Source organism: Ornithorhynchus anatinus, chromosome 5 (assembly GCF_004115215.2).
Source record: "Ornithorhynchus anatinus isolate Pmale09 chromosome 5, mOrnAna1.pri.v4, whole genome shotgun sequence".
Taxonomy (NCBI): domain Eukaryota; kingdom Metazoa; phylum Chordata; class Mammalia; order Monotremata; family Ornithorhynchidae; genus Ornithorhynchus; species Ornithorhynchus anatinus.
Window position 1 is genome coordinate 1,845,477 of NC_041732.1, and position 23,315 is coordinate 1,868,791.

Here is a 23,315-nt window from a genome sequence, read left to right on the forward strand (position 1 = left end):
TGCTCAGTAGATACAATTGAATGAACAAATGAATGAATAAATGAACCCGCCCGTCCCCACCCCGCCTCCTATTCGCAGCTAGAGGGATCCAAACCTTTGGGGTTTTTTTAAATTGTGTTTGCTAAGCGCTTACTATGTGCCAGGCACTATACTAAGCACTGAGGTGGATACAAGCTAATTAGGTTGGACACAGTCCCTGTCCCACATGGGGCTCGCTGTCTTAATCCCCATTTTACAGATGGGGGTGAGGCACAGGGAAGAGAAGTGATTTGTCCAAGGTCGCACAGCAGGCAGGTTGCGGAGCCGGGATTAGAACCCAGGTCCTTCTGCCTCCTAGGTCCCGGACTCTAGCCACTGGGTCACGCTGCTTCTCCAGCTTCTCAGGTGACTGTCCCAAGGCCACCCAGCAGCAGAGTTGGGGCTAGAACTTCTCTCTACAGTCAGTCCACTCTCTTCATTCATCCATTCAATCTCATTTATTAAGCATTTCCTGTGGGCAGAAGAAGTGCTTAGTACAATGTTCTACACTCAGTATGTGCTCAAGAAATATGATTTAGTGAATGCAGAGCACTGTACTAAGCACTTGGGAAAATGCCACTCTGGCTGTGGGCGGGGGAACTGATGGGATTTTTTGGCAAGAGAATTTACCCTAGCAAAGCCTGCTCCGATTAAGCACATCTCCTCCAAGAGGCCTTCCCAGATTTCCCCGATTTCCTCTTCTCCCACTCCCTCCTGCATCGTCCTTGCACTTGGATTTTTACCCTTTATTCACCCCTCCCTCAACCCCACGGCACTTGTATCCATATCTGTAATTTATATTAATGTCTGTCTCCCCCTCTAGACTGCAAGTTCATTGCGGGCAGGGAATGTGTTTACCAACTGGGTTATATTGTAATAATAATAATGATGTTGGTATTTGTTAAGCGCTTACTATGTGCAGAGCACTGTTCTAAGCGCTGGGGTAGACACAAGGGAATCAGGTTGTCCCACGTGGGGCTCACAGTCTTAATCCCCATTTTACAGATGAGGTAACTGAGGCCAGAGAAGTTAAGCGACTTGCCCAAAGTCACACAGCTGACAAGTGGCAGAGCCGGGATTCGAATCCATGATCTCTGACTCCAAAGCCCGTGCTCTTTCCACTGAGCCTCGATTGTACTCTCCCAAGTGCTTAGTTCGGGGTTCTGCACACAGTAAGTGCTCAGTAAATACAGATGATCGATCGATCGATTGACTCTCTCAGAGAAGGACACGGGGATCGGTTGTTCAGCTGGAAGAGCATGGGGAGGTTCTTGAGGAGTGTGGCCGAGGGGGCGTGTCCACCATGTAGTGGGATGAGTGGGATTAAGCGCTCAGTACAGTGCTCTGCCCACAGTAAGCGCTCGGTAAATACGATTGAATGAATGAATGAGGTAGGCAGGCCGGCTGCTGGCCTCCTTCCCGTCTTCCCCTACGAGGGACTAGAGGCAGGAGACGGACCTCCATCTGAAAATGATTTCGGTCCTGTCTCCGCCACCAGATGGAAGCTCCTTGAAGGCAGGAATCGTGTCTTCTACCAATCAATCTAATTGAGTGGTTACTGGGTGCAGAGCACTGTACTAAGCGCCTGGGAGAGTACAGTGGAACAGAGTTGGTAGACATGCTCCCTGCTCAGAAGGAGCTTACAGTCTTCAGGGAGGAGTTTAGAGTCTAGAGGGACCTAGTCTACAGTCTTTGACCTTTGTTATACACTCCCGTGTGCTAAGCCCAGTGCTCTGCACACCGTAGGGGCTCAGCTGCCACGATCCATCGATCGATCGATTGATCCAGTGTCCTGAACATCAGCAGAATTGGGATTTATCTGTTTTGATGGTATTGATGCCTGGCTACTTGTTTTGCGTTGTCTGTCTCCCCGCCTTCTAGACTGTGAGCCCGTGCTTGCGTAGGAATTGTCACCATCTGTTGCCGAGTGGTACTTTCCAAGCGCCTAGTACACAGTAAGCGCTCAATAAATACGCATGAGTGAATGAAAGTTGGGGAGATGTGCTGGGCGTCTTTGGGCAAGTGGTTTAACCTCTCTGGACCTCATTTTTCCCACCTGGAACATGGGTATAATTATTTCTGCTCCTCCCTGCCTTGCAGGGACCCTAGGGAAGATCAAATGAGATTGTAGATGAGGATGAGACAGAGGAGGAGGAAAACCCAAGTGCTCTTCGCACCACCGGGCCGTCCCGTCCCGGGGGGCGGGGGGGGCCCTCTCCTTGACCTGGGGAGATGGGGTCTGGGGTGGGGGGGATTCTCCTATTTGGGCAGAGGAGATGGACTCCGCTAGCGGGGCCCGTGGGATACACACCTCCTCTGCCAACCCGCCCATGCTGGGAAAGCTGGGAAAGCTGGGAAGACCTGTCATTATCAGCAACAACAACATGGGTAATGACAGCCCTGGGCACCCTCCCGGCCCCGTCTATCTCTTCATCTCTCTGCAGCCTGGCAAACTCTCACCACCACCACCCAGCTGCTGCTCCCCACCCCGCGGCCAGCCGTCACGCCCCTCCCACGCCCTGGAGGGGGGAAACTGAGGCAGCCTCCAGAAGCGGGTGCTGGGTCGAACCGAAGATCCTTCCTCACGGTGGCGGGGGGGAAGAGAGGAGCTGGACGAGGGGTTGTCGGAGGGGCAGGGCGGTCCGGGGGGGAACCTCAGGGCTGGGGGCCCGAATTCTCCGAATTAGGGGAGGTGTGGTCAAAGGTGGGCAGGGTGCGGAACACCTTGGACTGAAATAATAATTGTGGAATTTGTCAAGTGCTTACTATGTGACAGGTGCTGTACTAAGCGCTGGGGCGGATATAAGCAAGTAGGGTTGGACGCAGTCCCTGTCCCTCACGGGGCTCACAGTGACAGATGAGGTCACTGAGGCTCAGCGAACAATAATAATAATAATTGTGGTGTCTTGTAAGCACTTACTATACTAAGCGCTGGGGTGCAAACATGCAAATCGGGCCGGACACAGTCCCCGTCCCACGTGGAGCTCACAGTTTCAATTCCCATTCTACAGATGAGGTCACTGAGGCTCAGAGAAGTGAAGCGACTTGCCCCAGGCCACCCAGCAGCCAAGTGGCAGAGTCGGAATTAGAACACAGGTCCTTCTGACTCCCAGGCCAGGGCTCTAGCTACTAGATCTGGCTCTTAAAGCAGGGAGGGGCGCTTGCCTGTGGATTAGGAAGGGAGGGATTCCATCCTGGGTGATGGGATTATGCAGGGATAGTGCTATTTGGGGGGGAGGGGGCGGAATGTGTGTGTGTGTGTGTGTGTGTGTGTGTGTCCCCCTCCTTCCAGCCCCACAGCACTGAAGTCCATATTCAATAGTATTTATTTATTTATTCAATAGTATTTATTGAGCGCTTACTATGTGCAGAGCACTGTACTAAACGCTTGGAATGTACAAATCGGTAACAGATACAGTCCCTGCCCTTTGACGGGTTTACAGTCTAATCCGGGGAGACGGACAGACAAGAACAATAGCAACGATTTGTATTGATGTCTGTCTTCCCCCCTCTAGACTGAGCTCATCATGGGCAGGGAATGTCACTCTTTATGGTATTGATAATAATGATGGTATTTCTTAAGCGCTTACTATTTGCCAAGCACTGTTCTAAGCGCTGGGGTAGATACAGGGTCATCATGTTGTCCCATGTGCTACTCACAGTCTTCATCCCCATTTTACAGGTGAGGGAGCTGAGGCACGGAGACGTTAAGTGACTTCTCCAAAGTCACCCAGCTGACAAGTGGCGGAAGCAGGATTAGAGCCCACGACCTCTGAGTCCCAAGCCCGTGCTCTTTCCCCTAAGCCACGCTGCTTCCTACTTAGGAAAGTATTGTACTTTCCTGAGTGCTTAGTACAGTACTCTGCACACAGTAAGCGCTTAATAAATACAACTGAATGAATGATGAATGAATGGTGCAAAGCGGGGAGTCTCTACTGAAAGCTCACCTCCTCCAGGAGGCCTTCCCAGACTAAGCCCCCCTTTTCCTCAGCTCCCTCTCCTCTCTCCATCGCCCCAACTCGCTCCCTTTCCTCTACCCCTCCCCCCCACCAGCACTTGTGTATGTAGGGACATATTTATAATTCCATTTATTTACATTAATGATGTGTACGTAGCTACAATTCTATTTATTTATAATGATGCTACTGATGCCTGTTTACTTGTTTTGATGTCTGTCTCCTCCCTTCTAGACTGGGAGCCCATGGTGGGCAGGGATCGTCTCTTTTCGTTGCTGAATTGTGCTTCCCAAGAAGCAGCGTGGCTCAGTGGAAAGGGCCCGGGCTTGGGACTCAGAGGTCGTGGGTTCTAATCTCAGCTCCTCTACTTGTCAGGTGTGTGACCTTGGCCGAGTCACTTCACTTCTCTGTGCCTCAGTCACCTCATCTGTAAGAGCCCGGGCGTGGGTGTCAGAGATTGTGGGTTCTAATCCCGGATCCACCGCTGTGTCAGCTGTGTGACTTCGGGCACGTCACTTCTCTAAGCCTCAGTGACCTCATCCGTAAAATGGGGATGAAGATTGTGAGCCCCACGTGGGACAACCCGATCGCCTTGTATCCCCCCTCCCCACCCCCAGCACTTAGAACAGTGCTGTGCTCTTAGGAAGCGCTTAAGAAGGGGATTATCTCTATCTGTTGCTGAATTGTATATTCCAAGCGCCTAGTAGAGTGCTCTGAACATAGGAAGCGCTCAATAAATACTGTTGAATGAATCAAGTGACTGACCCACAGTCACCCAGCTGCCAAGAGCCGGGATTCGAACCCATGACCTCCAACTCCCAAGCCCGGGCTCTTTCCACTGAGCCAAGCTGCTCCTCTCCAGTGCTCTGCACACCGAAGCAGCGCTCAATAAATACGAGTGCGTGAATGAATGGAACGACTGTGGTAGCGATGAGGGTGCGGGGCGTCTGGCCCTTTAAGGCGGCGGCGGCCGGCTCCCCCTAGCGGCGGAGGGGAGGGAGGCGCGAGCCCGCGAGCGCGTGAGGGAGAGGAGCCCGCGCGCCGCCCCTCCCCCCCCAGCGCTCGCGCTGCCGGCGCGCGCCCGCCCGCCCCCTGGAGGAGCCTCCGCGCGGGTCCGCCCAAGTTGGCGGAGTTCGGTCCGCGCGCCCGGGCGCCCTCGCGGCTCCTCCGGCGCGCGCGCGCTCTCCCTCCTCCCTCTCTGGCTGCCCCCTCCCCCGCCGCCCGGCTCCTCTCGCGCTCAGCCTGCTCCGAGGCGCCTCGTCCTCGCGCCCGGGGGTAAGTGCCTCGCGCCCGCTTCCTGAGGCGGGAGGGAGGGGGGGGCTCTGCGAGGAGAGGGGGGCGCGCGCGGGGCTCCTCGCGCCGCGGCCGTTGCTGGGCAGAGGGGAGCCCCCCCCCCCCACTTTCCCCTCTTCCGCGCGGGTTCGAGTCCCCCCGGCGGGGCCGCTCCTGCCCACCCGGGACGGGGTTGGGGTGGTGGGGGACGACGCGAAGCTACCGCCGTGGCTTTGGGGTGCCCCGAGGCGACGAGGGAGCCCGCTCCTGGGAGCAGCCGCTGGGATTTCTGCCCCCCCTCGCCCGGCCCGCCGCCCTCGGGGGTGTGAGGCTGGAGGGGCGCCCGCCCGGGGCTCCCTCTTCCTCCTTCCTCACGGCGGACCCCCCCCCCCTTCTGCCCCCGAGGCTTCTGGGACTTGTAGTGTCCCCGCGCACCGTCCCCCTTCCCGGGTGGGCGACAGCTGGACTACAATTCCCAGGAGGCAGCGCGCCAGCGGTGGGAGAGACTACAGTTCCCGGCAGCACCCGCGCGCCCGCTGTCTTGCCTTCCACCCCCCCCCCCCCCCCAGGGAGCGAAACTTCAATTCCCAGAACACCCCGCGCGGGGCGCCCAGTGTTGGGGGGCAGCTGAGAACCCATCCTGCCCCCCGCCTCAGCCTTGGCCTCCTGGGCCTTGAGGCGTCGTTCTTCAGGTAATAATAATAATAATGAGTGTGGAACTTAATAATAATAATAATAATGTTGGTATTTGTTAAGCGCTTACTATGTGCAGAGCTCTGTGCTATGCCCTGGGGGAGATACAGGGACATCAGGTTGGCCCACGTGAGGCTCCCAGTCTTCATCCCCATTTTCCAGATGAGGTCACTGAGGCCCAGAGAAGTTGTAATAATGTTGGTATTTTGTTAAGCGCTTACTATGTGCAGAGCACTGTTCTAAGCGCTGGGGTAAACACAGGGGAATCAGGTTGTCCCACGTGGGGCTCCCAGTCTTAATCCCCATTTTCCAGATGAGGGAACTGAGGCACAGAGAAGTTAAGTGACTTGCCCACAGTCACCCAGCTGCCAAGTGGCAGAGCCGGGATTCGAACCCATGACCTCTGACTCCCAAGCCCGGGCTCTTTCCACCGAGCCACGCTCCTTCCCCATAATAATACCGTAATAATTATGGTATTTGTTAAGCACTTACTATGTGCTGAGCACTGTTCTAAGTGCTAAGGTAGGTACAGGGTCATGATATTGTCCCACGAGGGGCTCACATTTTTTAATCCTCATTTTTACAGATGAGGTCACTGAGGCCCAGAGATGTGAAGTGACTTGCCCAAGTTCACACCGCTGACAAGTGGCGGAGGCGGGATTTGTTATTTGGGATTTGTTAAGCACCTACCCTGTGCCAGGCACTGTGCTAAGCGTTGGGGTGGATGCAAGCAAATGGGGTTGGACACAGTCCCTGCCCCACGTGGGGCTCACAGTCTCAATCCCCATTTGACAGATGAGGCTACTGAGGCACGGAGAAGCGAAGTGACTTGCCCACGGTCACCCGGCAGAACGAGTGGGATTAGAACCCGTGACCTTCTGACACCCAGGCTCGGGGTCTATCGCTACACCCCGCTGCCTCTCTAGCATAGTAAGGCAGGAGTCCTGTGGGCATTGGCCTTTGTGGGTAGACCCCGGGTGCCCACTTGGGTATTGGTGGGAGAGGGTCGCAGCACTTCCTAGGAAATGGTGATTTTATAGAGCTTCCCCCCCCGCCAGAAGGGACCCCTAATGAGAGCCTTTTCAGAGAAACAGCATGGTGTAGTGGATAGAGCATGGGTCTGGGAGTCAGAAGGTCGTGGGTTCTCATCCTGGCTCCGCCACTCGTCTGCTGGGTGACTTTGAGCCAGTCACTTCACTTCTCTGTGCCTCAGTTCCCTCATCTGTAAAATGGGGATTGAAATTGTGGAACAGGGGCCGTGTCCCACCCGATCTGCTTTGTATCCACCCCGGCGCTGGGGATTGTGCACATAGTAGGCGCTTAGCAAATATCACATTTTTATTTTCCCATTGCGGCCGGCCCGTGGCGTAAGACTGGGCATCATATATGCTGCCGTGAGGTGTTTTGACCCCTGCTCCACGGGTGACAGTGGCTGTGCCCAAGGAGATGCTTCGAATGTTGGTGCTGGGTGGCTCCTGGCCGGCTGTTGGTGCCGCCTTTCATGACACACTGTAGTTGGCCTGGAGAGTAAGGTGGTGTTTTGTGCGGCGGGATGGGGGTGGTGCCAGCTTCCCTTCTTCCAACTGGGCATTGGCAGAGACCTATAATAATAATGCTAATTGTGGTATTAAGTTTTTGTTTACTAAGTGCTGGGCTAGGCGATCGGGTCCCACCTGGGGCTCACAGACTAAGGAGGAAGGAGAACAGTTAATGAATCCCCGTTTTGCCGACGAAGGGATCTGAGTCCCAGTGAAGTGACCGCGCGGCAGGTACGTGGCAGAGCTGGGATTAGAGCCCGTCTCCTCTGACTCCCAGGACTCTGCTCTGTCCACTGGGTCAAGCTGCTTTCCTGTCATAAGTGACATTTATCTTGGCCTCCGGTCACCCGAGCCCAGCTACTGCACCGAGTGGTGAGAGTGTATGTTTGTTACCGTTCGGATTTCGAAGGAACCTTCTGCAAAGAAATAATATGACTCATATTTTGGTCTTTGGAGACGGTCGTGTTGCCCCCGGAAGACTGGGTGAGAAGTCCCTTTAGCTTGCGGATTCGTTGTTTGGCCCCCGACTCTGAAGCGGCGACTGGTTATAAATGAGGTGATTATCGGCAGATCACATTTCTCGTCGGTCTTGGAGTCCTTGGCCCAGGCAGGTGGCCGTCTCTCTCCCAGGGCCGGATCGGTCTTTGGACTCCCAAAAGGCTAATTTATGTAAAATATTGCAGCACGGGGAGCAGGAGGAGCGAGGCAGTTGGCAACACCTACACGCTCTGCAAGCCTGTCATCGAGCCAGCGGGTCCAGGAGACCAAGCGCCGTGCTTCCGGAGGCCCGCAGACAACCGGGCTGAGCTCGTGGCTTTCAATCAATCAGTCGATCAGTCTGTCAGTGGTATTTATTGAGCGCTTACTCTGCGCGGAGCGCTGTACCGAGCACTTGGGAGAGTTCCTCTCAGAGTTCTCCGAGGCTGGGAACGTCAGAGGGTCTTGACTTGGACACGGTGCAGGCTTGGCGAGCGGGAGGGCTGAACGAAAGCCACATCCGCAGAACGATAGGGGCAGCGTGGTCTTATCAGTTAGTCGATGGTATTTATTGAGTGCTACTTTGCTCAGAGCTCCGTCCTAAACGCTTGGGAGAGTACCATACGGCAGAATTAGCAGACGTGTTCTCTGCCCATAACGAGCTGACAGACTAGAGGAAAGCGGAAAAAGAGGACCTGGATTCTAATCTTGGCTCCGCCAATGGCCCGCTGGGCGATCGTGGACAGGTCGCTTCGCTTCTCTGGGCCTCAGTTTCCTCATCTGAAAATAGGGGATTCAGTGCCTGCTCTCTCTCCTACTTAGGTTGAGAATCCCTTGTGGGACAGGGACCGTGTCCAACCTGAGGAGCTCGTAATGAGCCCAGCGCTCAGAACGGTGTCTGATCAGAAGTAAGCGCTGAACAGATATCGTCGTCATAATAGTAGTGATCGGGTCATGGTTTGCCCCAGTGACCGTGAAGTTTGTAGTCTCTTTGTGTGAGAAACCTGAGGCCTAAATGTAACCAGAGACAGGCTGCTGAATTTAGCAACTGGTGTATGTTTTGGTTTTTTGAATGGTATCTGTTAAGTGATTAATATGTGCCAAGCGTTGTTCTAAGGTCTGGGGTAATAATAATAATAATAATGTTGGTATTTGTTAAGCGCTTACTGTGTGCAGAGCACTGTTCTAAGCGCTGGGGTAGACACAGGGGAATCAGGATGTCCCACGTGGGGCTCACAGTCTTAATCCCCATTTTACAGATGAGGTCACTGAGGCACAGAGAAGTTAAGTGACTTGCCCACAGTCACACGACTGACTAGTGGCAGAGCTGGGATTCGAACTCATGACCTCTGACTCGGGTTGTCCCACACGGGCACTCGGTCTAAATCCCCATTTTACAGATGAGATAACTGAGGTACAGAGAAGTGAAATGACTTGCCCAAGGTCTCACAGCAGATCAGTGGCGGAGCTGGCATTAGAACCCAGGTCCTTCTGACTCCCAGACCCCGGGCTCTAACCACTACACCACCCGGCATCCGTCCCGGTGGTTCCCGACTTTGGCCGAAGTTTGCTGCGATAGTCCTGCGGGAATGCGTTTCCACGAGTCCAGTTTGGTTCTGCTCGACAAGCATTGCGGTTAAGTGGAAAATTGATGCTGACTGGTGACTTCTCCTTGCTGGGAAAACAAATTCGGCTTGTGGGCAGAGACTGTGTCTATCAACTCTGCTGTATTGTACTCTCCCAAGTGCTAAGTAAGGTGCTCTGCCCACAGTAAACGCTCAATAAATACGATCGATTGATTGTTTAAAAGAGTCCAGACCGAAGGAACCATAGATGGGCAGTTTATGGTACCAGGTTCCCCTCGTTCTGTGAACAACTTTAGAAGCCCAAATCAAATGGACCCGTATTCATCGTAGAAACCAGTAGCATTAACTTCGGATTCAGTGTCTTTATTTCAGCCTAGTAATAATAATAATAATTATAGTATTTCCTTAGCGCTTACTATGTGCCAGGCATCGTTCGAAGTGCTGGGGTAGCTATAAGGTGATCAAGTCGGACGCAGTCCCTATTCCACGTGGGGCTCACGGTCTTAATCCCCATTTTCCAGAAGAGGGAACTGGGATCCAGAGAAGTGAAGAGACTTACACAAGGTCACAGAGCACACCAGAGGCGGAGCCGGGATTAGAACCCACGTCCTCAGGCTCCCAAGCCCGTGGTCTATGCACTAGGCCGTGTTGGAAAAATCTCTCCGTCTCTTAGAGTGAGTTTTTGAAATAATAATAATTTTGGGATTTGTTAAGCGCTTACTAGGTGCCAGGTACTGTACTAAGCGCAGGGGTGAAGACAAGCAAATCGGGTTGGACACAATCCTTGTCCCACGTGGGGCTCACAGTCTCCATCCCTGTGTGACAGAGGAGGGAACCGAGACCCAGAGAAGTGAAGTGCCTTTTTTCTGGAGGGGGGCGGCTCTCCCTCTCACCTTCTGTATTTCGAGGAGGTCCACGGCCCCTCCCGGGGTAACTTCCCTGACGAGACCGAGTGTGGCAGAAATCAAACTTCGAGCTGATTCAGCGGAATGAGGGCAGAGCGGCCAACTAATGCGTTTAACGCACCACTTGTGCCCGGAGGCGTCGCCGGCCGGCTGGTCGGCCCGGCTGCTGGACGGCGGCGGCGGAGCAGCTGTGTCCTGATTAGATGCGACTGAGCAGCCTAAGCCAGCTGGGGGGTTTATGGGATTAGGGTAGGGGGGCTGTCAGTCGGAATCTCGACTCCCTTCCTCGTCCCCGGCCGGTCATTCATTCATTCGGTCGCATTTGTTGAGCGCGTACCGTGTGCAGGGCACTGGACTGAGCGCTTGGGAGAGACGCGGATAATTGCTCCCCCCCCCCCCCCCTTCAGAGTTTACTGAAGGCACATCTCATCCAAAAAGCCTCTCCTCTTCTCCCACTCCCTTCTCTGTCCTCCCTTCACTCATCCTCCCATCCCCACAGGGTGTGCGTTGTAGCGGATCGAACACGGGCCTGGGAGTCAGAAGGTCATGGGTTCTAATCCCAGCTCCGCCACTTGTCTGCCGCGCGTGACCTTGGACAAGTCTCTTGGCTTCTCTGTGCCTCGGTGACCTCATCTGTAAAATGGGGGTTGATATTGTGAGCCCCACGTAGGACGTAGATTGTGTCCAACCTGATCTGCTTATTTCCAGTACTGTGCCTGGCACATAGTAAGCGCTTAACAAACACCATAGTTATTATCCATTCATTCAAACGTATTTATGGAACGCTTACTGTGTGCAGGACACTGTACTAAGCGCTGGGGAGAGGACGATACAACAATAAACAGACACATTCCCAGCCCACAGCGAGCTTTCAGTCTAGAGGGGACTAGGCAGACATCAATACAAATAGATAAATTACAGATACGTACGTAAGTGCTGTTATGATTATTTACTGAGCGCTTACTTTGTGCAGATCACTGTACGAAGCGCTTGGGGGAGGACAGTAGAACAATAAACAGACACATCCCCTGCCCACAACGAGCAGGCTCCCGGCCTCTTTGATTGGCCCCCTTTGAGGGCCGCTGAGCTGGGCTGGCCTTCTTTCTTTTCTTTTTGGTTATTTTAAGTGGTGTTCGTTAAGCGCTTACTACGTGGCAGGCACTGCGCTAAGCGCTGGGGTACCTACAAGGTCAGACACTGTCCCTGTCCCACATGGGGTTCACAGTCTTAATCCCCGTTGTACAGATGAGGGAACTGAGGCTCAGAGAAGTGAATAAAAGCAATAATAACTGTGATATTTGTTGAGCGCTTACTATCTGCCAGGTATTGTATTGGGGCAGCTACAAGATGAGACACGGTCCCTGTCCCACGTGGGGCTCACCAACTTAACCCCCAGTGTATCGATGAGGTAACCGAGGCACAGGTGAATAATAGTAATTGTGGTATTTGTGAAGAGCTTACTATAGTCCGGGCACTGTACTGTGCGCTGGGGTGGCGGCAAGATTAGACACTGTCGCCGTCCCACGTCGGGTTTAGTCTTACAGATGAGGTGGCGGGGGCAGAGAAGTCAAGTGACTTGCCCAAGGTCACACAGCAGACAAGTGGCGGAGCCGGAATTAGAACCCAGGTCCTCCGACTTCCAGGCCAATGCTCTACCCACTAGATCGTGCTGCTTCTCTTTCCCAGCACTTAAAACAGTGCCTCGCACACCGGGGGCGCTCACTAAATACCGTCACTCCCTCTTGGACATTAGGGGGTATTCAGCCCACCCTCAGCCCCACAGCACTGTACGTGTTCGTAATTTATTTATATTAATGTCTGTCTAAACTATAAATTCGTTGTGGGCAGGAACCGTGTCTACAGCTCTGTTGCGTTGAACTCTCCCACATGCTTAGTACAGTGCTCTGCGCTCAGTAAGCACTTAATAAATATCACTGGTCCTAAAAGAAATGTAATGGTGATTCACCAAGTTTGCCCTGCGGAAGACCCCGGGGGGGTTGGTTCTGTGCTGTTTTTTCTGACCTCCTCCCCGCCACAAAAGATGGGTTTCCTCTGGGCTGATTTTGGTGTTACCCCCACCCCCGTCCAGTTCCTCAGAGGTGGCTCTCGTATCAAGCGTCCAAAACAGCCAGATTGAGTGGCAGCAGAACCCCTCCCCCGCCGACCGGGATGACCCCAGGTGGCCTTTGGATCTTTTCAATCTGCCTTATTTTAATTTTTTTAATTAACTTCGGATGGTATTTATTAAGCACTTACTACGTGCCGGGCTCGGTTCTGAGCAGTGGGGTAGGTAGATGCTAATCGGGTTGGACACAGTCCACGTCCCACCTGAGGTTCACACTCTTCATCCCCATTTTACAGAGGAGGGAACTGACGCACAGAGAAGTGAAGTGATACACCCTAGGACACACAGCAGACAAGGGGCGGAGCCGGAATTAGAACCCAGGCCCTTATGACTCCCACCGTTGGGCTCTGTCCAGTCAGTCACATTTATTGAGCTCGTACTGTGTGCAGAGCGTTGTACTGAACGCTTGGGAGAATACAACAGAACAACAGACACATTCCATGCCCACAACGAGCTCACAGTCTGGAAGATGAGCTTAGGCCGCTCCGCTTCTCCGCAATTTGGCCTTGTTTGACTGGAGGCCCCGTGGGGCAGGGCGAGGGCTCCCGATCCGGCCTCTCTTTCCAGGCCTCCGGCCTTTTGGAATGCCCATCTCCGGAGGCTGGAGGTTAGAGGGAGACGCCCTCCCGCCCCTATGAATGGCAGGGGTCAGGGAGCACGAAGATGGCAAAATAGGGGCATAGAGCTGCCCGGAAAAGTGTGGTCCAGCAGAGAGGGAGCGAGAAAGAGAAAAGCAGCGTGGCGTAGTGGTTAGAGCACAGGCCTGGGAGTCAGAACGTCATGGGTTCCGATCCCGGCTCCGCCACTTGTCTGCTTTGTGACCTTGGGCAAGTGACTTTACTTCTCTGGGCCTCAGTTCCCCCATCTGTAAAATGGGTATTGTTCCCACGTAGGAACGAGGACTGTGTCCAACCCGATTTGCTTGTATCCACCCCAGTGCTTGGTACAGTGCCCGGCGCATAGTAAGCGCTTAAAAAATACCAGCATTATTATTATTACTTTTATGTGTGCGTATATGAATGTGTTGTGTCTACATGTGTGTCTACTAGAGAAGCAGCGTGGCTCAGTGGAAAGAGCACGGGCTTTGGAGTCAGAGGTCATGGGTTCGAATCCCAGCTCGGTCACTTGTCAACTGTGTGACTTTGGGCAAGTCACTTCACTTCTCGGTGCCTCAGTGACCTCATCTGTAAAATGGGGATGCGGACTGTGAGCCCCACGTGGGACAGCCTGATTCCCCTGTGTCTACCCCAGCGCTTAGAACAGTGCTCGGCACATAGTAAGCGCTTATCAAATACCGACATTATTTATTATTATTTACGTGTGTCCACGTGTGTGTGGTGGGGGGGAAGCAGGTGCTGGCCCACGTTGACGGGGGCCAGAAAAGTGGCCCCCTCTGTATTATCTTGGGCAGACATGCGAGAGAGCCTCTCTGCAAAACTCCCCCTTCAAAACGAAGGCCAATGTCACAGTCAGTCGGGGAGATGGATGCGTGCCCGTCGCCTAAAGGAAATTGGGCAGCGGGGCTGAAAAGGGAAGCTCCGCCCAGCCTCCCCATCTCCAGCGCGGGAGGTTGGCGTGTGGGAGTGCGTGCCGGTGGCCGCGCAGATGCCTGTGTTCTCCGAGCCTGTTGATCCGGAGAGAAGCCGGAGGCGGCGGCAGGTGGCGGTGGCCCGGAGGGCTCTCTGGCAGGGGCGAGCGGGCCCGGGACCGGCCAGAATCCAGGTGGGGCCGGGAGCCCGCGAGTGGGCGTCGCTCCTCCGGCTCCCGGGGCCGGGGTGGGGGTTCGGAGCGGGGCACCCCCGGCGGAGACGGATCGCCGGGCACGGTGCCCGGCGGGTCCCCGGTCGGGGCCGGTGGTCCCTCCGCGGGCCGGGACGCGGGTTGGGGTGGGAGGCCGGCGGTCCGTGCCCGGAAACTTCGAGGGGGGTGGGTGGGTCAGGTCCAAAAGGCGGCGGGAGTAACGGGCGTCATGCAGCTGGAGAGGTCGTGTCCAGGGGCCCGTGGAAGACCCCCACCCTTCCGAGGGAGGCTCGGGCTTTTGGCCGCGGTCCCCCCGCTCCCAATCCCCCGCCGCTTTCGGACTGGGAGTCCCGGCATCCCGGCTGAGGCCGCTTCCGGCGGATCGGCTCCCTAAATCCAACCCCCTCCCGCCCCCACAGTGGCCTTCCGAGCACGGTCAACCCTCAGCGGAGCAGGCGAGCCGTCTCCGGCTGGCCGGACCCCCGGCCCGGGAGGCAGAGGACCAGGCTTCTGTCCCCGGCTCCGCTACTTGTGCGCCGTGTGACTTCGGGCAAGTCCCTTCGCTTCTCTGGGCCTCAATTACCTCATCTGTAAAATGGGGATCAAGACTCTGAGCCCCGTCTGGGACCCCGATTATCTCGGATCCAACTCAGCGCTTAGCAGGGTGCTTGGCACGAAGTAAGCGCTTAACAAATAGCACGATCATTAGGGAGACCAGTCACCGGGCTCCAACCGTCCCCGCTTCTGTCGGTCCCCCTCCGGTTTGCCCCCCGGTGCCGCCTCCCCACCCCGGTTGGCCGGGGGGGGGGGGCCCTTGGCTCCTCCCCCGCCCCCCACCCGGGTTTTGTTCCCCGGCTGCCACACTGGTAGGAAATGTCTGCTTTCTCTGGGAACTGTTTGTTCAGACACCAAATAGAACGGGCCCGCCCAATGCTCTCCTTAACTCCTTGGGCCCGGGCTGGGGTCGCCGAAAGGGAAAAGAATCCGCCCTCCGCCTCCTGAAAAGAGAGAGGAGGGGATTAATGATCGATCCGGACCTTAATTCCCTCTGTAGGGTTTAGCCGAAAAGGAGAAGAGGAAGAGCGTGGTTTGGGAGTTGGCAGGATGTGTAATGAAGTGGGAAATAATCCTCAGACCCAGCTTTTCTAAACATTGGGAATAATGAGAGTGGAATGTATCGAGCACCGCCTGGGGGCCAAGCGCTGTGCTGAGCGTTGGGGTGGGGGCCGGATAATCGTAATAATAATAATAACTGTGGTGTTTAAGGGCTTACTTGGTGCCAGTCACTGTGCTAAGCGCTGGAGTGGATTCAAGCAAATGAGGTCGGACACAGTCCCCGTCCCATGTGGCGCGCACGATCTCAATTCCCATTACACAGAAGTGGTAATTGAAGCACAGAGGAAGTGAAGTGACTTACCCGAGGCCGTACGGTAGATGAGTGGTGGTGCTGGGATTAGAACCCACGACCTTCTGACTCCCGGGCCCGGGGTCTATCCACAACACCGTGACGTAATCCCTGTCCCACCCAGCACTCCCGGTCTCAGTCAATCAATGGTATTTATTGAGCGCTTACTATATGCCGAGCACTGTACTGAGCACTTGGGGAGTACGGTACAACAGAGTTGGCAATCAGTGGCATTTACTGAGTGCTTCCTATATGTAGAACACCGTATTAAGGGCTGGGGAGAGTAGACTATGAGTCCCTGCCCATACCCACCTTCCAGTCTAGAGGGGGAGACGGACATTAATATAAATATTTTAGTATATTTTAATTAAAGAGATATACAGAAATGTAACGGCGCTGGGGGCGGATCGACTGTCAGACGTCAGAGGGAGAGCGGACTTCTTATCCCCATTTTACAGATGTGGAGCCTGAGGCCCAGACTGGTTAAACGACGGTCCCGAGGGTCACACCGCAGCCCAGACTCCTGGCTTCTCCAGTTCTGTGACATGGCGGCAGGAGTCCTCCTGGGATGTCCGAGCGTCACGAGGCCCCCATCCCCTCTCTGTTCCTGAAGCCCCTAAGCTCGTCGTGGGCAGGCAGTGCATCTCCACTCTGTTCTGTCGTCCTCTCCCAAGCACTCAGTACGGTGCTCCGCACACAGTAAGCTCAGTAAATACGACTGACTGACTATCTGTTCCCAGAGGGACGGGTGGCCGAAGCGGCCACCTCCTGCCCTCTCGGAGTCCGGCTCCTTCCGGGACGAGGCGGGATCCCGCTGGCTTGCTGGCGGCTCACCTGGGCCATCTTGTCTGTTCGATCTGAGAGGGAGGCGGCCCGTGCCCGCCCGACACCTGCGGGCCGCGCTATGCCCGGGGGCGGGAGCCCTGGCAGTGCCGCCTCCCCACCTGCACCTCCAGCCCTTGAGTTTCCCCCACATCCCGGGGGAGGGAGACACCCCCACCCCGAACGCCCCGGCCACCCCAAACCGGGCAGGGGTCGGCCGGGGGAATCTCGTGACCGAGATGGGCTCTCGCTCCTTCGCCGGTCACGTCATGAGTCTGCTTCACTTGCTCGGCGGGCGGAGGGGAGGGTGGGGGGCATGGGGTGGGGAGAGGGCTGCCCCTGGGGTTGGGGCGGTGCCGAGCACCGGCTCCTTACGGAAGCAGCGCTCGCCCGGGGACACGGCCTGGAATGCTGGAATGTTTGTTAATGGAATAAGCGCACCGCCCCGTCCTCGACTCCTGACTTCAGAAGAGGGGCGGCATTTTCCTGGTGCGCGCCGGATGCCCGGGGAGGAACCCGATCTCGGGGAGAGGCGTTCTGGTTTCATCCTGGATCCCAGGAGAGGCACGGAGGGATTCGTTCTGGGTCCCGGGAGAGGCGTTGGGGATTCTTTCAATCCGTTCATTCGTTCAGTCGTATTTATTGAGCACTTACTAAGCGCTTGGGAGAGTACAATGCAATAATGAACAGGCACATTCACACTGTCTGCCCACAGCGGGTTTACAGTCTAGAGGGCCATTCATCCCGGATCCCGGGAGAGGCACTGGGGATTCATTCAGGGTCCGGGGAGAGGTGTAGAGGGTTCATTCTGGATCTGTAGAGAGGTGTTGAAGATTCATTCAGGATCTGGTGAGAGGTGTTGGGGAATCATTCTGGAGCTGGCTAGAGGTGGTGGGGATTCTTCCTGGATCCCAGGAGAGGCGTTGGGGATTCATCCTGGATCTGGCAAGAGACACTGGGGATTCATTCTGGATCCGGCGAGAGGCACTGGAGATTCCTCCTGGATCCCCGGATCCCAGGGGAGGCACTGGGGATTCATCCTGGATCCGCGGAGAGGTGCTGAGGATTCATTCTGGGTCTGGCGAGAAGTGTTGAGGATTCATTTTGGATCTGTCAAGAGACTCTGGGAATTCATCCTGGATCCCAGGAGAGGCATTGGGGATTCATTCTGAATCTGGGGAGAGGTGCTGAGGATTCATTCTGGATCTGGCGAGAGGTGTTGGGGATTCATCTTGGATCTGGCTAAAGGCAATGGGGATTCTTCCTGGATCCCGGGAGAGGCATTGGGGATTCATTCCGGATCCCAGGAGAGGCACTGGATCTGGCGAGAGGTGTTGAGGATTCATCCTGGATCCGGCAAGAGGCACTAGGCACTCATTCTGGATCCTGGAGGAACTTGGCTTGAGGGGAGGGGTGCTTGGGGTTCATGTTGGAAAAGGAGTTGATCCCTAGGGAACACATTCCCGGGCCCTCAAGATTCTCTCCCAAGAAGCCGGCCACCGGGGCTGAGCCCACGGCTTTCTCCCGAATCTGCCTCAGTCTCCGCGGCGAGGACTCTCCCCGGCCCCAACCGATCAGTCTGTCCATCGGCAATGTTTATTGAGTGCTCACCAGCTACAGGGCACTGTACTAAACTGTTGGGAGAGTAGAAGGCGACGGAGTTGGCAGACGTGTTCCCAGCCCACAAGTAACTTCCTCCGAGATCTGGGCCCGGCCCCCTAAGAGAGCAGGGGTCACCACTGGGGGGTTGTTTTCAGCAGGGACGTCCTCTCCCGGAGAGCAGTTGGGGAGAGGGCTTTGTCCTGGGGGCCACGTCTGTCTGGCCGGAGCTATGGCCGAGCCCCAGATTCATGATTACGAGGAAAGCAGAGTGGCCTAGTGGGTAGAGCCCAGGCCCGGGGGTTAGAAGGACCCGAGTTCTAATCCCGGTTGTCTGCTGCCTGACTGTGGGTAAGTCACTTCACTTCTCTGGGGCCTCAGTTCCCTCATTCGTAAAATGGGGCTTGAGACTGTGAGACTGTCCCATGTGGGACAGGGACAGTCTCCTGCATGATAAGCTTGTACCTACCCCTACGCTTAGTATAGTGCCCAACACATAGGAAGTGCTTAACAAATACCATTTCAAAAAAAGAGAGAGAGGGAGGACTGGACTGAGACTCCTCCAACGGGGCAGGCTGACACAATTCCAGCCACGTGTTCACCTCTCTGTGCCTCAGTTCCCTCATCTGTAAAATGGGGATTGAGATTGTGAGCCCCACGTGGGACAACCTGATTCCCCTGTGTCTACCCCAGCGCTTAGAACAGTGCTCGGCACAGAGTAAGCGCTTAACGAATACCAAAATTATTATTATTATTAACCCTGGGGCCCCCTCAGCCTATCTGTCGATATCAGCAGTGTCATTCAGTCAATCAGTGGTATTTATTGAGCACTCACTGTGTGCAGAGCACCGTACTAAGTGCTTGGGAAAGTATAATGCAACAATAAACAGTGACATTCCCTGCCCACAACGAATTTACAGTCTGGGGGTCGTGGGGGGAGACATACATCAATACAAATAAATAAAATGACAGATTTGGACATGAGCGCTGTGGGGCTGGGGCGGGGAGAGCAAAGGGAGCGAGTCAGGACGACGCAGAGGGCAGTGGGAGATGAGGAAAAGTGGGGTTTAGTCTGGGAAGTCCTCTGGGAAGAGGCGGGCCTACAGTAAGGCTTTGAAGCCGGGGGGAGAGTCATTGTCAGATTTGAGAAACGAGAGCGTCCCAGGCCAGAGGTGGGACGTGGACCAGGGGAGACCGAGGCACGGTGAGAAGGTTCAGTCTCAATCAGTGGTATTTATTGAGCGCCTACTGTGTGCAGAGCACAGTTCTGAGCGTCCGGGAGAGTACAACACAGCAATAGAACAGACACATTCCCCGCCCACAGCAAGTGTCGGCAGTCAATCGGCAGTGTTTATCGAGCGCTTACTCTCTGCGGATCACCGTCTGAGGCACTTGGGAGAGTGCGGTCCAGTCAGTAGCCCCAATCCTTGTCCTCAAGGAGCTTAGCAGGGCATGTGGCTCCTCCCAGCCTCGTAGGCCTGTCTCCCAAGAGCTCAGCCAATACCGGCTCCACCGCTTGACTGCTGTGTGACCTTAGGCAAGTCACTTCCCTTCTCTGGGCCTCATCTGTAAAAAATGGGGATTAAGAGTGTGAGCCCAGCTTGGGACACTGACTGTGTCCAACTTGATTAACTTGTATCTACACCGGGACTTAAAACAGTGTGTGGCACATAGTAAGCGCTGAACAAGTACCGTAATTATTATCATTATGTGGCTCGGTGGAAAGAGCCTGGGCTTGGGAGTCAGAGGTCACGGGTTCGAATCCTGACTCTGCCACTTGTCAGCTGCGTGACTGTGGGCAAGTCACTTAACTTCTCTGTTCCTCAATTACCTCATCTGTAAAATGGGGATTAAGACTGTGACCCTCACGTGGGCCAACTTCATTACCCTGTATCTACCCCAGCGCTTAGAACAGTGCTCTGCACATAGTAAGCACTTAACAAATACCAACATTATTATTATTATTAGCAGCTCCACGTCTGTTTCCATCTCCCGGGGGGCTGGGGGCCCAGAAAGTGAGACTTTACCCCTCCTTATCGACTCCCCGGTGTCGCTATTCCAGGAATGTTGAGTGGAGGCCACAGCCTCTCCAGGTGAGAGGAGTCCCGGGAGAGTCCCCAGGCAGCCTGGCCTGAAGGGGACAGGATGGGGTGGGAGCCAGAAGACCCACATCCTGATCCCAGATGTAATAATGATGATGATGATGATGATGATATCTGTGTATAAACGCCGGGGTAGATGCAAGCTAATCAGGTTGGACACAGTCCCTCTTCCACGTGGGGCTCCCGGTCTTTATCCCCATTTTACAGATGAGGGAGCTGAAACCCAGAGAAGTGAAATGACTTGATCAAGGTCACACAAGAACAAGTGGCCGAGCCGGGATTAGAAGCCAGGTCCTTCTGACTCCCAGGCCTGGGCTCTAGCCACTAGGCCATGCTGCTTCCGTAGCCTTCGCTGACCGAGCCCTTGTTTTTCCTCCCTGCCCTCCCGTCTGCGTTGGGATCCGTCCCCTTTAAGCCATCGATATTCAGCCTACCCTCAGCCCCGCAGCACTTATGTCCGTGTCAAGCCCCCTCTAGACTGGAAGCTCGTTGTGGGCAGGGAATCGATATTTATTGAGCACTTGCTGAATTAGGGGGTTGGGTCTTGTCTTATGAAGTCGAGCCGTTTCCGACCCAGAGCGACGCCATGGGCGCATCTCTCTGCGATGGTTCTGGTAGTGTAGCCATAGAGTTTTCTTGGTAAAAATCTGGTCGAGGTTTACCATCGCCGCCTTCAGCGCAGTAAACTCGAGTCTCCGCCCTCGACTCTCTCCCATGCTGCTGCTGCCCAGCACGGGTGAGTTTTGACTTGGAGCAGATGGCCTGCCACTCGCTAACCGCTGCCCAAGCTAGGGTTGGAACGGGTAGACCTCCGCCTGACTCTCCCTCCCGTAGCCCAGACTGGTAGAGGACTGGAAACTCTCCAGTTGCGACCCTGAGAGGGGAAGGGGTTGGGAGAGTAAAAGAAAAGCAGAGTGGCTGATGGTTAGAGCGTGGGCCTGGGAGTCAGAAGGACTGTAATCCCAGCTCTGCCACTTGTCTGTTCTGTGACTCTCGTCGAGTCACTTCTCTGGGCCTCAGTTCCCTCATCTGTAAAATGAGATTGAGACTGTAACCTTTCTGTGGGACGGGGACTGTGCTCAACCCGATTAGCTTGTATCTACCCCAGTGTGTAGTACGGTGCCTGGAACATAGTAGGTGCTTCACCAATACCATAAAAAGATAACCGAGTTGGTAGGTATGTTCCCTACCCACAATGAGCTTACAGCCTAGAGGGGGAGATGGACATTAATGGAAATAAGTGATTTATTTGTCGCCGGGAGTTTGTCAGCCAACCCTGTCGTATTGTACTCTCCCAAGTGCTTAGTACAGTGCTCTGCACACAAGCGCTCAATAAGTACCGTTGTTTGAGTGATGCGAAGACTGTGAACTCTTATGTGGGAGAGGCGCTGATTTGATTGTATCCATGCCAGCACCAGTAGAGTGCCTGGCACAAAGTAAGCACCATCACCATTATCCTCGCATTCTGCCATTTCCCCTGCCTGTAATTGAGTTTAATTCCGTCTCCCCGTCTAGTCCGGAAGCTCGTTGCGGGCAGCGATCGTGTCTCCCAGCCCCGTCATTTTGGGCTTTCCCAAGCGCTCGGTACAGTGCCCTGCATATAGTAAGCACCCCATCGACGGTGAGGACTTAAATGTCCGGGCGTCAATCGATCCGCCGGCCTGCCTCCCCGAGGGTCCGGGGCCCCCCGCCAGCCATCGCTGCCGGGTCTGGAGCCCCCCCCGGGGCGGGGTGGGGGGGTGAGGGATGGAGCTGAACGAGTCACGTGGCCCACCGGGGCCATGACGACGACGTCCCCTCAGCCCAGCCAGGAAGCGCACGTTGGGGCCTGTGTTCCCGGGCTTGCCCGACGTCGCCCCAGTTCACCCGCTAATTGCTCAACTCTTCCGTTCGCTGCAACCCAAGAGTTGCTGCAGGGACCCCGGCCGACCTCTCCACTCCCCCTCCTCCCGGACCCCCGCCGCTCTGCCCACCTGAGTCGGGGCTGGATCTCCTGCAGCTGCTTCCCTGACACATTAGCACCTGACCGGAGCCGGAGGGAAAGAGCACTGTAGGGAGTGGGCAAGTCGCTTCACTTCTCTGGGGCCTCAGTCCCCTCATCTGTAAAATGGGGATTCATTCACCCAGCCATATTTATTGAGCGCTTTCCGTGTGCAGAGCACTGTACTAGGCGCTTGAGAGAGGACACTACAGCAATAAACACAGTCCCCGCACCTATGAGCGTTATGTGAGAGGAAGCTGATTAGCTTGCTTGGTACAGTGCCTGGCACAAGGTAAGCGCTCAGCAAACCTTAAACTCGAGCATCAATTTGAACCTGAGGGAGCATGGAGAGTTGGATACTCTCCCGGCTTTGAAGAGAGGAGATCCCCCCTTCACCTCCCCCATCCCCCCACCCCATGAATGCCTAGAGACAGGGAATGGGCCTCCGTGGCCAAATTATTTGGGGCCTGTTGCCCCTGTTCGACGGAAGCGCCTTCAGCGCAAGAAACCTGTGATGATGATGATAATTAATAATTGCAGTATTTGTTAAGCACTTACTATGTGCCAGGCACTGTACTGAGCGCTGGGGTGGATACAGTCCTCTAGACTGTGAGCTTGTTGTGGGCAGGGAAAGTGTCTGTTTATCGTTCTGTTATACTCTCCCAAGCACTTAGTACAGTGCTCTGCACTGTACTGTTGAGTTTATTGACTTTATATATTTGATTTGAGATACCGATTTTATATAAATATTGAGTTTGATTTATTGAGTAAGCACTCAATAAATACGATTGAATGGATGAATGAAGGCAAGCAAATGGGGTTGAACACAGTCCCCGTCCCCCACCGCCTCAATCCCCATTTTAAAGATGAGGTAACTGAGGGATGGAGAAGTGAAGTGATCTGCCCAGGGTCATACAGCCCACAAGTGGCAGAGCCGGGATTAGAACTCATCTCCTTCCGACTTCCAGACTCGGGTTCTTTCCACCAGGCCACGCCGCTTCTCACCGATTCCCCATCCAGAGCCCGATGCCCAGTTGGGTGTAGAGTAAATGTCTCTTCTCCCGTTTGACCCTTTCCCACGTGACCTCTCGGACCT

General features: G+C 55.0%; 1 protein-coding gene across 2 annotated transcripts in view; it reads left to right on the forward strand.

Annotated features, from left to right (window-relative positions):
- The first annotated feature begins 5,180 nt into the window (after window positions 1-5,180).
- The window catches only part of SIPA1L3 (signal induced proliferation associated 1 like 3), a 103,558-nt gene continuing 85,423 nt past the window's right edge, over window positions 5,181-23,315 (forward strand). Inside the window, exon 1 of one of the 2 annotated variants that reach the window (XM_039912241.1) lies at window positions 5,181-5,249. The gene's annotated coding sequence lies outside the window, so the exon portion shown is untranslated. Of the gene's footprint in view, window positions 5,250-5,866; window positions 5,939-23,315 lie in introns of those variants that run through there. The other variant, XM_039912242.1, reaches the window with a different exon arrangement.